Source organism: Temnothorax curvispinosus, unplaced genomic scaffold, assembly GCF_003070985.1.
Source record: "Temnothorax curvispinosus isolate PA1 unplaced genomic scaffold, ASM307098v1 QBEX01007340.1, whole genome shotgun sequence".
NCBI classification, from domain to species: Eukaryota; Metazoa; Arthropoda; class Insecta; order Hymenoptera; family Formicidae; genus Temnothorax; species Temnothorax curvispinosus.
In genome coordinates this window covers 2,651-16,108 of record NW_020217120.1, presented here as the reverse complement: position 1 = coordinate 16,108, position 13,458 = coordinate 2,651, and the positions used below count along the sequence as shown (strand labels likewise).

The 13,458-nt window shown below is 40.6% G+C and overlaps 1 pseudogene; it reads left to right on the top strand.

The window, feature by feature from the left end:
* The first annotated feature begins 11,199 nt into the window (after positions 1–11,199).
* LOC112456970 lies at positions 11,200–12,905 on the top strand (annotated as a pseudogene).
* The last annotated feature ends 553 nt before the right edge of the window (positions 12,906–13,458 follow it).

Below are 13,458 nucleotides of genomic sequence, written 5' to 3'. Positions count from 1 at the left end.
GTTCGGTGCCTTGGAGTCTACGGTGCAGTGACTGGGGACTGCAAAAGACGACCCTCCCTGATTGTCGGGGCGACAATCCTGGAAAAGGGGGGTAGTGTTACGCCCGTGCTGTACGACCGTGCCGTGCGCTCATACGAGTCGCCCCGTAGAGAGAAGTCGCGAATCGTCCTTAGCGACAGTTGTTATGTATGATCATTGACTGTCAGATTATACTCTGGAAATCTGTCACGTTCGGACGTGTTTTCCCGAGCTTCTTGTATATCGAATTCATTAATAAACGAGTTCTTTTCTTTCCTATAACTGTGACGATTTCTTTGGAGTGTGTGCCGGAGTACGCGTCGCGCGTGAGAGAGTGTGAGTGCGAGTGATTTAAATGCGCGACGGGCGTAACAGTATTGATGAAATTGTTGAAAGTATAGAAATAGAGGATGAAAAGTTTTGTGACTACTTAGGTAATAAGGGAGAAGGTGTGATGGAGAGTTTTGAGGAGGTAACAAATGATGAATTATCAAAGATAGTTAGAAAGTTAAGACGTAAAAGTGGGACGGATGAGGGTATTAGTACGATAGTTTTACAATGGAGTAGGTAAATTATGGGCGACCTAAGCCATGGAATCTAAGGGGGGGAGAGAGGCGGGGGGGACCGCGGGCGGTGGGGAACCACGGGCGGGGGGGGAACCGCGGGAGGGGGAGGGTAAACCGCGTTTTTCGGGCGTCGCGGGGGAGGGGGTGGGAAAACCGCGTTTTCGGGCGTCGCGGGGTAGGGGGAAAGAAACCGCGTCTTCCGGCGTCGCGGGGGAGGGGGAGGGGGGTACCGCATTTTTGCCGCGCCGCGGGGGAGGGGTCCGCGGGGTGAGGGAACCCGCGTTCGCGTTTTTCGGCGCCGCGTTTTCGGGCGTCGCGGGGCGAGGGGACCCGCGTTCGCGTTTTGCCGCACCGCGGAGTCCGCGTGCAACGGCCGCGCCGGGCCGCGTGACGTCACACGGCACGCTCCCGCTCGCGTTATCTCTCCCTCGTAGATGTTTCCCCCGTCCCCCGGTCGCGCGCGTCTTTTTGTTCGCGCGGTCTCTTTCCTTCGCGCGTTCTCGTTCAGAAATTATGCGAAAACTACAAATAGAAAAATTGCTTACCACCGCTTGATTTCAACCTGAAACCCCTGGCTCTTGATTCACTTCCGCACTGTGTGTGACACAACGTTGATTGTTTTTTTATTGTTACACTTATTGTTACACATATTGTTAGTCTCTTAGCAGTATAGGTCTCTTAATTTTAGATAATATACACTTAAAATATTTCTCTAGGCACTTCCATTTCTTCAGGCACATTCATTTCCATCTTGATAAAAAGGGAACGTTTCTCTTACGAGGATGAACCAATTTATTTGGAGATCGAGAAAATCTTGATGCAATCGGAGATCGGCTATTCCAATTTCTCGACGGAATAGATATCGCACTACGTCGACTCTCCTCTTATACAATCTGCTACAGTTTCTCATCTGCGGTTCGCTAATTTTCACAATCTTGAATTTAGAATTACGTATCAGTTTGCAAAGTTTTGCGTACTCGCTTATATCGGTGGGCTTTGATATACAGCTCTTAAGATGGCGAACCAATTGTTGTATAAACCGCACGATCAAGCACACTAACTGACTCTCACTTCTAGTCCTCGACTACTGAGCGTACCTTCAAATTCATCCTTCTACATCACACTATTGTCACATCGTTTGTTTATCATATCTAATTTCATCTCAGTAGCCGTACGGATGCGCCTGCCGAAAAATCTGCGATGTGCAGTTTTGCACGTGTGCGATGAAGTCACCGCGAGACACGTATGTTCTCAAAAACGATATCGCGCCATTGACTTTCGGCAATTTGATCTCTAAAACTGCAATTGAACCGCGATCAAACAGCTATTGAACCGCTATGAAACAGCTATCAAACAGCTATTGAACCCCTATGAAACAGCTAAAAACAGCTAAAAACAGCTATTGAACCGCTATGAAACAGCTAAAAACAGCTCTTGAACAGCCATCAAACAACTAAAACAGCTATCTGTATAACTGCGATCTGTATAACTGCTATTGAACCGCCATCAAATTTCTTTCAAACAACTAAAAACAGCTATCAAACAGCTATCAAACAGCTATTGAACCGCTATGAAACAGCTAAAAACAGCTAAAACATCTATATTATACTACAAAGTATGTAGGAAAAGGAAAATAAAACATTTATATATACATATATAATTTATTAAAAAAAAAAATCATAATTTTTTCTGGTGTCGCGACCACCAGTTAAATATTTTTAATACATTTTGTAATGCTCAATTCTTAACATGTTTTCCACATCTTACAGTATTAGTAACATCTATATTATTTAAGGATTCGATGTCTTCGTAATCTGCATCCAAAGTCTCAATTTTTAGATTTTTTTCTCGTTTTATTCTCAAGCAGATCCACCAGCCATTCTCGTTTCTGGCATCCCTTGACGTACATAAGAGTCGACGTCTCGTCGCCCTCTCCAAGTACGGCCGATGTAATTAAATGTTTCGCCATGCTGTAGGGCACGTTTCCGTTCTCCCATCGTAGTCCATGGTGATTCGCAATCAACCAGAAAGCGCATGACTTGTCGGATTTCGTGAGGAGACTCCATGGTATGGGACATGTAAAAATGTAATGCGCCAAAACGGTCCCGTTTCTCAGAACCGCCACCTCTTTCACGACAAATTTCATCCCGACGGTAAATCCTTGCAGATCAACAAACGTCGGTACGATTATGACGAAACGATGGAGCAATCTGTATCTTATCGCGGTACATCAGTGTCTCTTATATTGTAATATCTGCTTATATTGTAATATCTGCTGATATTGCAATTTACATGAGTTCGCGCACTGCATTAGACAGCGGCCAGTATTCGAATACGCGATCATGCAAGATGAGACAATAGGCGGTAGTATTTGCAGGTACATTTTCTTTACAATCAAATTCTATTCGCACATCCACGGTGGCGCTCTTGACAGATTCGTTTTGTCGCGAGCAATCCATAACAACAAAAGGTCCTTCCATCAGGAATGTATACAAGCTGCAAAGCGTATCGAAGGAGTCGTATCCGTAATAAGTTTTACGAAAACGCGCATACATATCGAAAAGGACGGCGTATCGATTTTTGCCAAAATCCAGATTCATGTCATCGTACGGATAAAATTCGGAGTTTAGAAAAAGTTTCACGTTGGTCAAGTTACAGGCATCGAATACGCTAACATTTTGAGACATGATATTCTTGCGGCCGGTCTGCAGCGCAAAGATAACGTACCGCGGCTTCTCCACTGAGTCGCCGTTTTGACGGCCCACGAATGCTTGGTCGTGCTCTGCAACATGGGATACTCGTACAGATCCCACGAACAGAAATACTAAGATATCGCCCGCTTTCCAAGTTCCGTAGCATGGATAGCTTATTAACCTCGTTTAACGTAACGTGAGGCATTCGCTACTGTATTTTGAACAATTCGATTTCCGGCTCCGTCGCAGGATTTCCTACAATGCAATTGTTATCGCTACGCGCTCGTATCAAAATTAATTCGTGACGAGCGTTAACAATCACGCGTTTGTAATCCTCGCATAAGCCAAGCAACAACTTGAGCGGTACGCAAAACGGAAGGATACTTCAATTCCGGTATGCTCGATGTAACGTCCCAGCCAGCATTCCGCATGAGTTGAGGATCATTATACGATAGCGATACGTAGTTCTTGATGGTACTGGTTATGCCAACGTTTCTGTTGCGATCAATCTCCACGCCATTGAGCTCGTATCGAATTTCATCAAACATGAACGCCACGCAGTTATTCGCAAGTGTTGTCACAGACTCGTCATTTTTTCTCTTTATAGTCAATCTTCCTTCAACGTAGAGAAAGCTCTCGCACGGCAACGTGTATAAATCCTGCTGTTGTATGAGTATTCTTATCTCATCGTTATGTCCAAACAATGTGTTGGCGTACGGATTGTACGTGTGTGTCTCAATCTTGACGACGCTGTCGTCAAAGATCGGTTCACCTCCAATGTTTAAGATATTAGCCATTTCATACGACAAAACCCAATGATTTTAAAAATTCAACGTTCGACGCAGTGCGTTTCTTCTTTGGCGATTGGATTGTCTCTCTAATTTTGTTTCTCGTCTGTTGCACCTGCTCAGCTTCGTTCAGTATGAGCATCTCACGGTTTACCACGTCGTCGTCGTCTTTGTACATGCAGTCTAACGGTGATCTCTTCTCCGCGAAAATCAATCAATCGACCGTCCTGATCCACGACGCGAAGCGTCAAGTCCGAAATGCTCCGTACGATGATCGGAAGGTAAATGATCTGTGCCGGCGTTTCCGATATCTTATATCCTGGTGGCACGCTCGGTGAAAACTCGTGTATCGTGTGCACGTACTTGTCGTTGCTGTACGCACCCGCTGTCACGTTACACTCTATGCGAATGATGTTTACGTTGATGACATTTAGCGGAACATCCGATTCGTGCCATTGTCGCGACTCCAGCACGCGATTCGCTGAAAGTCCCAGCAGCGATCCAATGTTGTTCGGTTTTGTGAAATTTATCCGATAAGCGCACTTAATCTTGCTCTTCATCGTATTGTTATTAACACGAATAATAATCAATGGGTGCGGTTCATCTTCGTTTGTCGAGACATTATAAGATTGGTCCCATAAAAGAGCGCGTTTCAGATACACGTCTATATCACGCAGTTAGTACGATCCTTCGGGAATGGTAATCTCCTTGTCGTCGTCGTCATAGTAGAATTTATTGTTCGACGAATTTACATTCGGTATCGTGTGATAGGTTTCAAAATCTGTCAGACCGAGCTCGTAATCACCATCGCTCAAATCCACGGCGGGAAAGTAGCTTACCGCGAGGATGCTGCTCTTGTCGGTGAGCGTAAATGTCAGTGATATGTTTGAATGAATACTGAGATTAAACAACGTAACGCCGGTCTTTAAATTGATTGTCAACCGACTGTAGAAAACGCAGACACAGTTGTCCGCAATTGCTCTGATCGTATCGCTGATAAGGCGTGCGATTGTACTCTATTACATTGTTCTCTAGATACTGCGCCAATTCTCTCGGTGGTCGAAGATTGCCAAAACTGTCGAAATATATGGCACGATCTCCCCTCTTCGCGTACGCCACCCAGTGAGTACCCGGTCCCTCAGTATTATCCAAATTCACGATACCGCTCTTGTTTCGACGTATACCGCCGATCGGTAACGAGTCGCGCATGAAAATACCTCTAAAATATGGAATGCGCATAAGTTTTGCCAATTGTTGCAGTTGTACATTGATAGTTACACCCTTGAGGATTTTTAGCGTCTCTTCGACGTTTTTTTTTCTCGAGACTCCCCGTCCGCGTTTGTACGAAGCGAGATAAAGTCCGTGACTTTCCATGGCGCGATTGTGACGTTGCATCTCCTCCAGCTGACGTCGCGCGGCTTTGTTATCATTCACGGCCTTTGCGACTCTCACCGAGAATCTTTAATAACGGCAGGATCGGTAGGGAGTGAGTCGAATGGCATTTATGTTTGATCGTAAGATAGTGTATATATACGAGTCGAAGTAAAATGTATGTTTTAACATGTCGTTATCGGAAAGCAATATTATATACAATATATATATTACAACTATAACTATAAGCTTAATTTTACCAAATTTTACTCACCAATTTATGTATTTGTGAGAATATGCTCATAACATGCACGACACATACATTATTTAAATACCACGATATAGATAAATATATTACGCTGCATTCTGTGGATAATTCGTTAAAGATTATTAATAAAGTATACACAGTTATTACCTGCCTAAAAATATAAATGTTTTATACATTCTGCAAACATGTGTAAAAACTAGAAGCACATTAATCCTTCCATGATGAACACAGCAACTAAGTTAATCACAGTAGATAATTCCATAACATTTCACAAGATTCTGAAAACGGAGACAATAATAATCAACTCTCGCTTAACGGAATCTCATGGTTTGTAAATGGATTTTTTCTTCGATATCTGAGGATATTTCAGGCCTATGTAATTACTATAGATGCACAGAATATCTCATCCCCAGCTCCTACAAAGTTGAAGAAAATTGATACTTAATAATCTAAATTAAAAACATTAAAAATTAGAATTTCGTACACAAGTAATTTTAGTACAAATGTTGTCAACAATAATATGTACTATTACCAGCTGCTAAACATACTACAATAAAGGTTAGCAAACAGCAACTAATGTTCACATTTGAAATTGGAGTCCACACTGTAAATGCATGCCTTTACAGTATGCCTGTGCATTGCGTAGATACAGAAATACGTCATTTCTGACAGTAAAATGATTTTCTGTTGCACCACTGAAAGAAAAGGGAGCCAAATCTCTATTAAATAATTGCTAAAACATTGCTGTAAATCAATAAACTGCAATCTCAGATTATTAATAAGTAACACTAGTGTATCTTATTATGTATGAAAAAGAATTAACTTTAAATTATTAAGATAAACAACTGATCTTTTATTTGACAAAAATATACTCATTTAACGCCACTTTGACTAAAAGAGAAAAATATTTCGACATTTTATATACTGTTCGAGACTGTAAAAGCAATAATAAAGCACTCCAATGAGAGGACGGCTTGAAGTTAGGAAATATGTCAATCGACTTCATACTTGAAGTGCGTACACAATATTACAGTATAATACGTATCTTTACATAGATTTGTAGCTCTGACTACCGCTTAATGTGCTATCCGTAAATAATTTATCTCAACATCTCGAGTACTCGCAAATCGTAAAGAGTCACGGTCAGTCTCGCTCCGCGCATACTCTTGATATAAATACATAATACGATGACAGATTTTTTAACCTCGCGTAATGCTATAGTTTTTTAGTTTATTATTGTTTTAATAATCTTGAACATATACATAAACTTTCGTATTTTATTTCCAAACGTGACCGTGTCCAAACGGCACCGTGTCCGATCGATACCGTGTCCGATCGGCACCGTATGCAATCGCCACTGTGTGCAATCGGCACCGTGTGCAAACGCCACCGTGTGCAATCGACACCGTGTGCAAACGCCACCGTGTGCAATCGGCACCGTGTGCAATCGCCACCGTGTGCAATCGCCACCGTGTGCAATCGGCACCGTGTGCAATCGACACCGTGTGCAATCGACACCGTGTGCAATCGGCACCGTGTCCGAACGCCACCGTGTCCGAACGGCACCGTGTCTGATCGGCACCGTGTCCGATCGGCACCGTGTGCAATCGGCACCGTGTGCAATCGGCACCGTGTGCAATCGGCACCGTGTCCGAATGCAACTAAATGTGTCCGATAGTAACCGTGTCCGATCGACACCGTGTCCGAATGCAACTAAATGTGTCCGATAGTAACTGTGTCCGATCGGGATTGTGTCCAATCGGCACCGTGTCCAATCGGCACTGTGTCCGAACGGCACCGTGTCCGTACGGCACCGTGTCCGAACGGCACCGTGTCCGATCGACATCGTGTCCGATAGTAACTGTGTCCAATCGGGATTGTGTCCGATCGGCACCGTGTCCGAACGGCACCGTGTCCGATCGGCACCGTGTCCGAACGGCACCGTGTCCGATCGACATCGTGTCCAATAGTAACTGTGTCCAATCGACACCGTGTCCGAACGGCACCGTGTCCGATCGGGAAATATTGTCGTGTCCGATTTGTAATGTGCGCAATCGGGACAATCCCACAACATATACACTACTATGCGTGTACTTGGCGCCTTTTTTACCTTTTTTTTAAAAAAGGTAATTTTGCACGGATATCACGCCTTTTTGTAGTATTACGCATTTTATAAACAGTATGTACAGGGTAAAGCTATTTAGAGGTATGATACTACTACCACTTTGTTTTCTTCGAGGTAACAACATAACAGGGTAACAACATAATACATATACACTACTATATGTGTACTTGCCGCCTTCTTTTATCTTTTTTTTTTAAAGGTAATTTTGTACGGATATCACGCCTTTTTGTAGTGTTACGCATCTTAAGCTTATAAACAATATATCTTATAATCTTATAAACAGTATATACAAGGTATATATAAGAAGCTAAAAGTGTTGCGGATTATTATTTCTAAAGAAAACAGCAATTTAACATTTTGCTTAGTTTTTAAAAAATAATAATCTGTAACCCTTTTAGTTGTACACCTTGTATATATTTTTCAATTTTAACATAAAACAATCGCAATATAGCATAATTAATGTTAATAAGTTGTTAACTGTAAAATTATTTATTTATTTTTATTCGCGTGTCTTACTGAATGTTGTTCGCAACTGTATATGTTCAGGTATCGATATTTTTGATAATTACAGATAGACACCTGTAACACGTGTCTGAAATTTACCTGATTTGTTTATTCTTTTATTCCCTTCAACTAATCGCAAATTAATTCTATTTGATGAAAGCAATTCTGTTAAATTTCTCATACATAACGCATCGTTTATAATTTTCTATTAATTATAAATATTAAATAGTACGATATATATATATATATTCGTACTCACATCCTTGAAAATTATTTTGGGAATTCGAGCGAATGTCACAACTAGATAAAATTATCTTTCATATTTTAACAGTTGAGTAGGAACATATTTGAGTTGGCGAAAAATGATTCTCTAAAACCGCACGTGTGTGTAAATAATTCAGTAGAAAATATATCAAGAGACACGGTAGTGTCTCGCGCCAAGTACACGCGGAGCGAGACCGACCGTGACTCTTTTGCGCGACGCGACGGGTTGCGAGTACCCGAGATGTTGAGATCTCGATAACGAGTGAACGGATCAAGTTCTAAGTAGGCTTGATCGATAGCTTGGGGTCCAATTAGGGGGGGGGGTTTCTCTCATAATATTCCGCTACGAGCCCTACGAGCGGAGATATTGCGACGCAAAGTCCAAATGTGAAAATTTATTTTTAAGATACGTATACTTCTTCTAACGCCGACGTTCTTGTATGATGACGTCATAATCAGAAACGTTACTTTCACTTTTTCGACGCTGGCGGCGCAGGTATCGCCAGTTTCGATATCGCGCGCGTATTTCGAAATTAGGTCGATAAACTTATCGGTCAGGAGTAAGATTTTTATTTAAATATTTTAGGTAAATTAGGTATATACTTATATAATATATATTGAGTCAATTCCTTCATGTTTATCTGGAGAGATTTCGTATCCTTACATCGTATTACCACCGCTGCCGGAAAAGAAGGTTCTCTACGCTTGGCAGAAAGTGCCGCTAGGAAATTTTTAAGTCGATTCTTATGAATCAAGCTTGAATTCGATGTCTAAGTATCCCAGGTTGCCGATGACGAGGTCCAGATAGTGCGCTTCATAGTTTTCGGTGTCCAGGTGTAATAATACGTTGAATTCGATGTCTACGTGTCCCAGGTTGCCGATGACGAGGTCCACATAGTGCGCTCCGTAGTTTTCGATGTCTACGTGTATTAATACCTTGAATTCGATGTCCACGTGTTCCAGGTTGCCGATGATAAGATCCAGATAGTGCGCTTCATAGTTTTCGGTGTCCAAGTGTAATTGTACGTTGAATTCGATGTCTAGGTGTCCCAGGTTGCCGATGACGAGGTCCACATAGTGCGCTTTGTAGTTTTCGGTGTCTACGTGTATTAATACCTTGAATTCGATATCCACGTGTCCCAGGTTGCCGATGACGGGATCCAGATAGTGCGCTTCATAGTTTTCGGTGTCCAGGTGTAATCGTACGTTGAATTCGATGTCTAGGTGTCCCAGGTTGCCGATGACGAGGTCCACATAGTGCGCTTCGTAGTTTTCGGTGTCCAGGTGTAATAATACGTTGAATGCGATGTCTAGGTGTCCCAGGCTGCCGATGACAATGTCTAGATAGTGAGCTCCGTAGTTTTCGGTGTCTACGTGTATTAATATCTTGAATTCGATGTCTAGGTGTCCCAGGTTGCCGATGACGAGGTCCACATAGTGCGCTCCATAGTTGTCGGTGTCTACGTCTATTAATATCTTGAAATTGATGTTTAGGTGTCCCAGGTTGCTGATGACGAGGTCCAGATAGCGCGCTCCGTAGTTTTCGGTGTTTAGATGTAATAATACCTCGAATTTGATGTCTACGTGTCCCAGGTTGCCGATGACGAGGTCCACATAGTGCGCTTCGTAGTTTTTGGTGTCTAGGTGTATTAATAACTTTAAATCTGAATGTAGGACACGTAGATATCAAATTCGAGGTATTAATACACGTAGACACTGAAAACTACGGAGCGCACTATGTGGACTTCGTCATCGGCAACGTGGGACACCTAGACATCGAATTCAACGTATTATTACACCTGGACACCGAAAACTATAGAGCGCACTATCTGGAACCCGTCATCGAATTCAAGCTTAATTCATAAGAATCGACTTAAAAATTCCCTAGCGGCAGAATTAAAATTATGTCATGACATAATAAAAATTCGCTGAATTAAAATTATGTCTAGACATAATAAAAATTGGATGAATTAAAATTATGTCTTGACATAATAAAAATTGGATGAATTAAAATTATGTCTGACAAAAATAATTCCGCATTTTTATTGTGTATACACATAATTTTAATTCATACAATTTTTATTATGTGTACACATAATTTGTTTTCGAATGAACGTAAAACGTATTTGTTATAATATCCATTATTGAAATTCGATGCGCGACAAAAGCTCTTGTATATCATTAATTATGTTACTATTTATTATATATATATATATTATTATACTTGACAAGAATGCGTGGGATCAAATTCTTTCGCCATTGTTACATTAAAAATAACTTACAAAAATTACAGATTTATCGAGGTATTTATTTCACGAAAAACTAGTCCAGAAAAAATAATAAAGTACATGTATATAGTTTTCTAATTATAATCTTAAAATTATAAGTCAAGAGACACGGTAGAGTGTCTCGCGCCATCAAACATGAGAAAATCTTATGATAAATATATATAAATAATACTCGGATGTGCTCGCACGTGCAAATCGTCGGTAAATAATACTCGGATGTGCTCGCACGTGCAAATCGTCGGCCTATTTCTCGATCTCTTGGTTTTTATGATCGCGTTTTACGTGCTCGAATGCATTAAAAAAAATGAGAAAAAATGACATATAACATAAAAAAATGGCACAGCAGTTTCACGGGACCGTATCACGCGGTAATTGAACAGCTTTTTCAAGAGACACGGTAGTGTCTCGCGCCAAGTACACGCGAAGCGAGACCGACTGTGACTCTTTTACGCGACGCGACGGTTTGCGAGTATACGAGATGTTGAGATCTCGATAACGAGTGAACGGATCAAGTTCTAAGTAGGCTTGATCGATAGCTTGGGGTCCAATTAGGGAGGGGGGTTTCTCTTATAATATTCCGCTACGTGCCCTACGAGCGGAGATATTGCGACGCAAAGTCCAAATGTGAAAATTTTTTATTAAGATACTTCCTTCTCCTAACGCCGATATATGTGATGACGTCATAATCAGAAACGTCACTGTCACTTTCACTTTTTCGACACTGGCGGCTAGCGGCGTTAGTATCGCAGTGCAGTGCAGTGCAGACAGTGCGTTCGTTTAGCGCGCTGTCAGTCAGTTCATCATCACTTAACCTATCTCGATCGATCGAGATATCGCAGTGCAGTGCAGTGCAGACAGTGCGTTCGTTCAGCGCGCTGTCAGTCAGTTCATCATCACTTAACCTATCTCGATCGATCGAGAGACACGGTAATACGCGCGGAGCGAGACCGACCGTGTGACTCTTTATTACGCGACGCGACGATTAATTCAACAAGGTAATTGTTTTATGTAATTATCTGTTGTACTTCGAAATCACTTATCTCTCTTATCTTCCTTCTTTTTACGTCTCCCTTTCCTTTGATGTTACTTAAAATTTGTAACTTTTCCATTTTTACTGTTAGTAGAAAAAACATTAAACATTTAATTAAATTTTATAACTTATTTTTTAAGACAGTTAACTAATTATTATCTGTATTACTTAGGCGGAGTTTTTGGATGCAATGAGCTCTCAATCGCAGTCGGATACTGAAGAGACTGAAAATACAGGATCTAATTCTACCTACCGGATTGTGGAGGCAATAGAGATTGTGAAGCAGGAATTTGACAGGAAGGAAGACGAAGACTGCAGAGGATATATTCAGTAATGATATTATGATACCTCGCCAACCCAGTCAGTACGAAAGAAAGGCGGGAGAGTAAGGAGAAGAGCAGAAGAGAGATAGAAGAGGAGGAGAAAGAAAAGATGCAGTACGTATTTGACGTCTTACAAGTTTATGTGCACGTATAACAAGTTTATTGCTTGACTATTGAGAATATATTTTTGAAAACTTTTCTTTTACAGAGTACTAGTATCCAACTTCACTGAAGATCACGTGGACAGATACGAGATGTACAGACGATCTGCATTTCCAAAAGCAGCTATAAAGAGGGTACGCACCTTATTTTTAGTCGTTATTTACAAAAGAAATAGCCATTCCATTAAAGAAGTATTATACTAAATATGTTTCACAAATTATGCAAACCATAACAGGCTGTTCAGTGTTTCAGAACGTTGTCGGGTAGCTATGTTGGGAATTGCTGAGGTATTTGTTGGCGAGATTGTTGAAAAAGGTACGAGCTCTTTTTTATAAGTACGGTTAGAATATTGGAATTTAATTCTAGATTATATTGTGCTTGTTGTATAGCTTTAGATGTTATGGAGGCCCAGAATGAAACCGGTCCATTACCACCAAAGCACTTGAGAGAAGCTGTCCGCAGATTAAGACTGCAGGGTCAAATACCGAAAATTATTAATATATGATTCTATGTAAATCTATATAAAAGTTTAATTATCAAAATATGTAATAATTTTCGAAATATGTATTATTCTGTAGGAACATAATTATATATAAAAATATTAGTCTTTTTTAAAAAATAGTGATAAATTGTAGTACAATCACAAAACTTGGACAAATTAAAGATATTTTAATATAAAAGAGGAAGACAGTGTAATACAGTAAAAATATAGCAAACTACAGAACAAACTAAGAGCTGTTTTATTATATTGTTACAATCTATATTTTTCATCCTGTTTGCAAGAATATTTTTTTTAATGTCTCTGATTTTTATTTAACTATGAAAACAAGATAATAATATATTCTCTGATCGATAAAAAAAAATTTAAATATTCTCTCTCTTGCGTTTGTTCCAGATACCGTGTTTATACAGTTTAATATCTTATTGTTTTGTATTCGTGTGATTTCATTGTATTGTGAATTTAGACACAGAGTACGGAGTTTTTTATCGATATTTATACATAACCGCACGATATGAGAATCTGAAATATGATATACAGTTACATAAGATAATATATA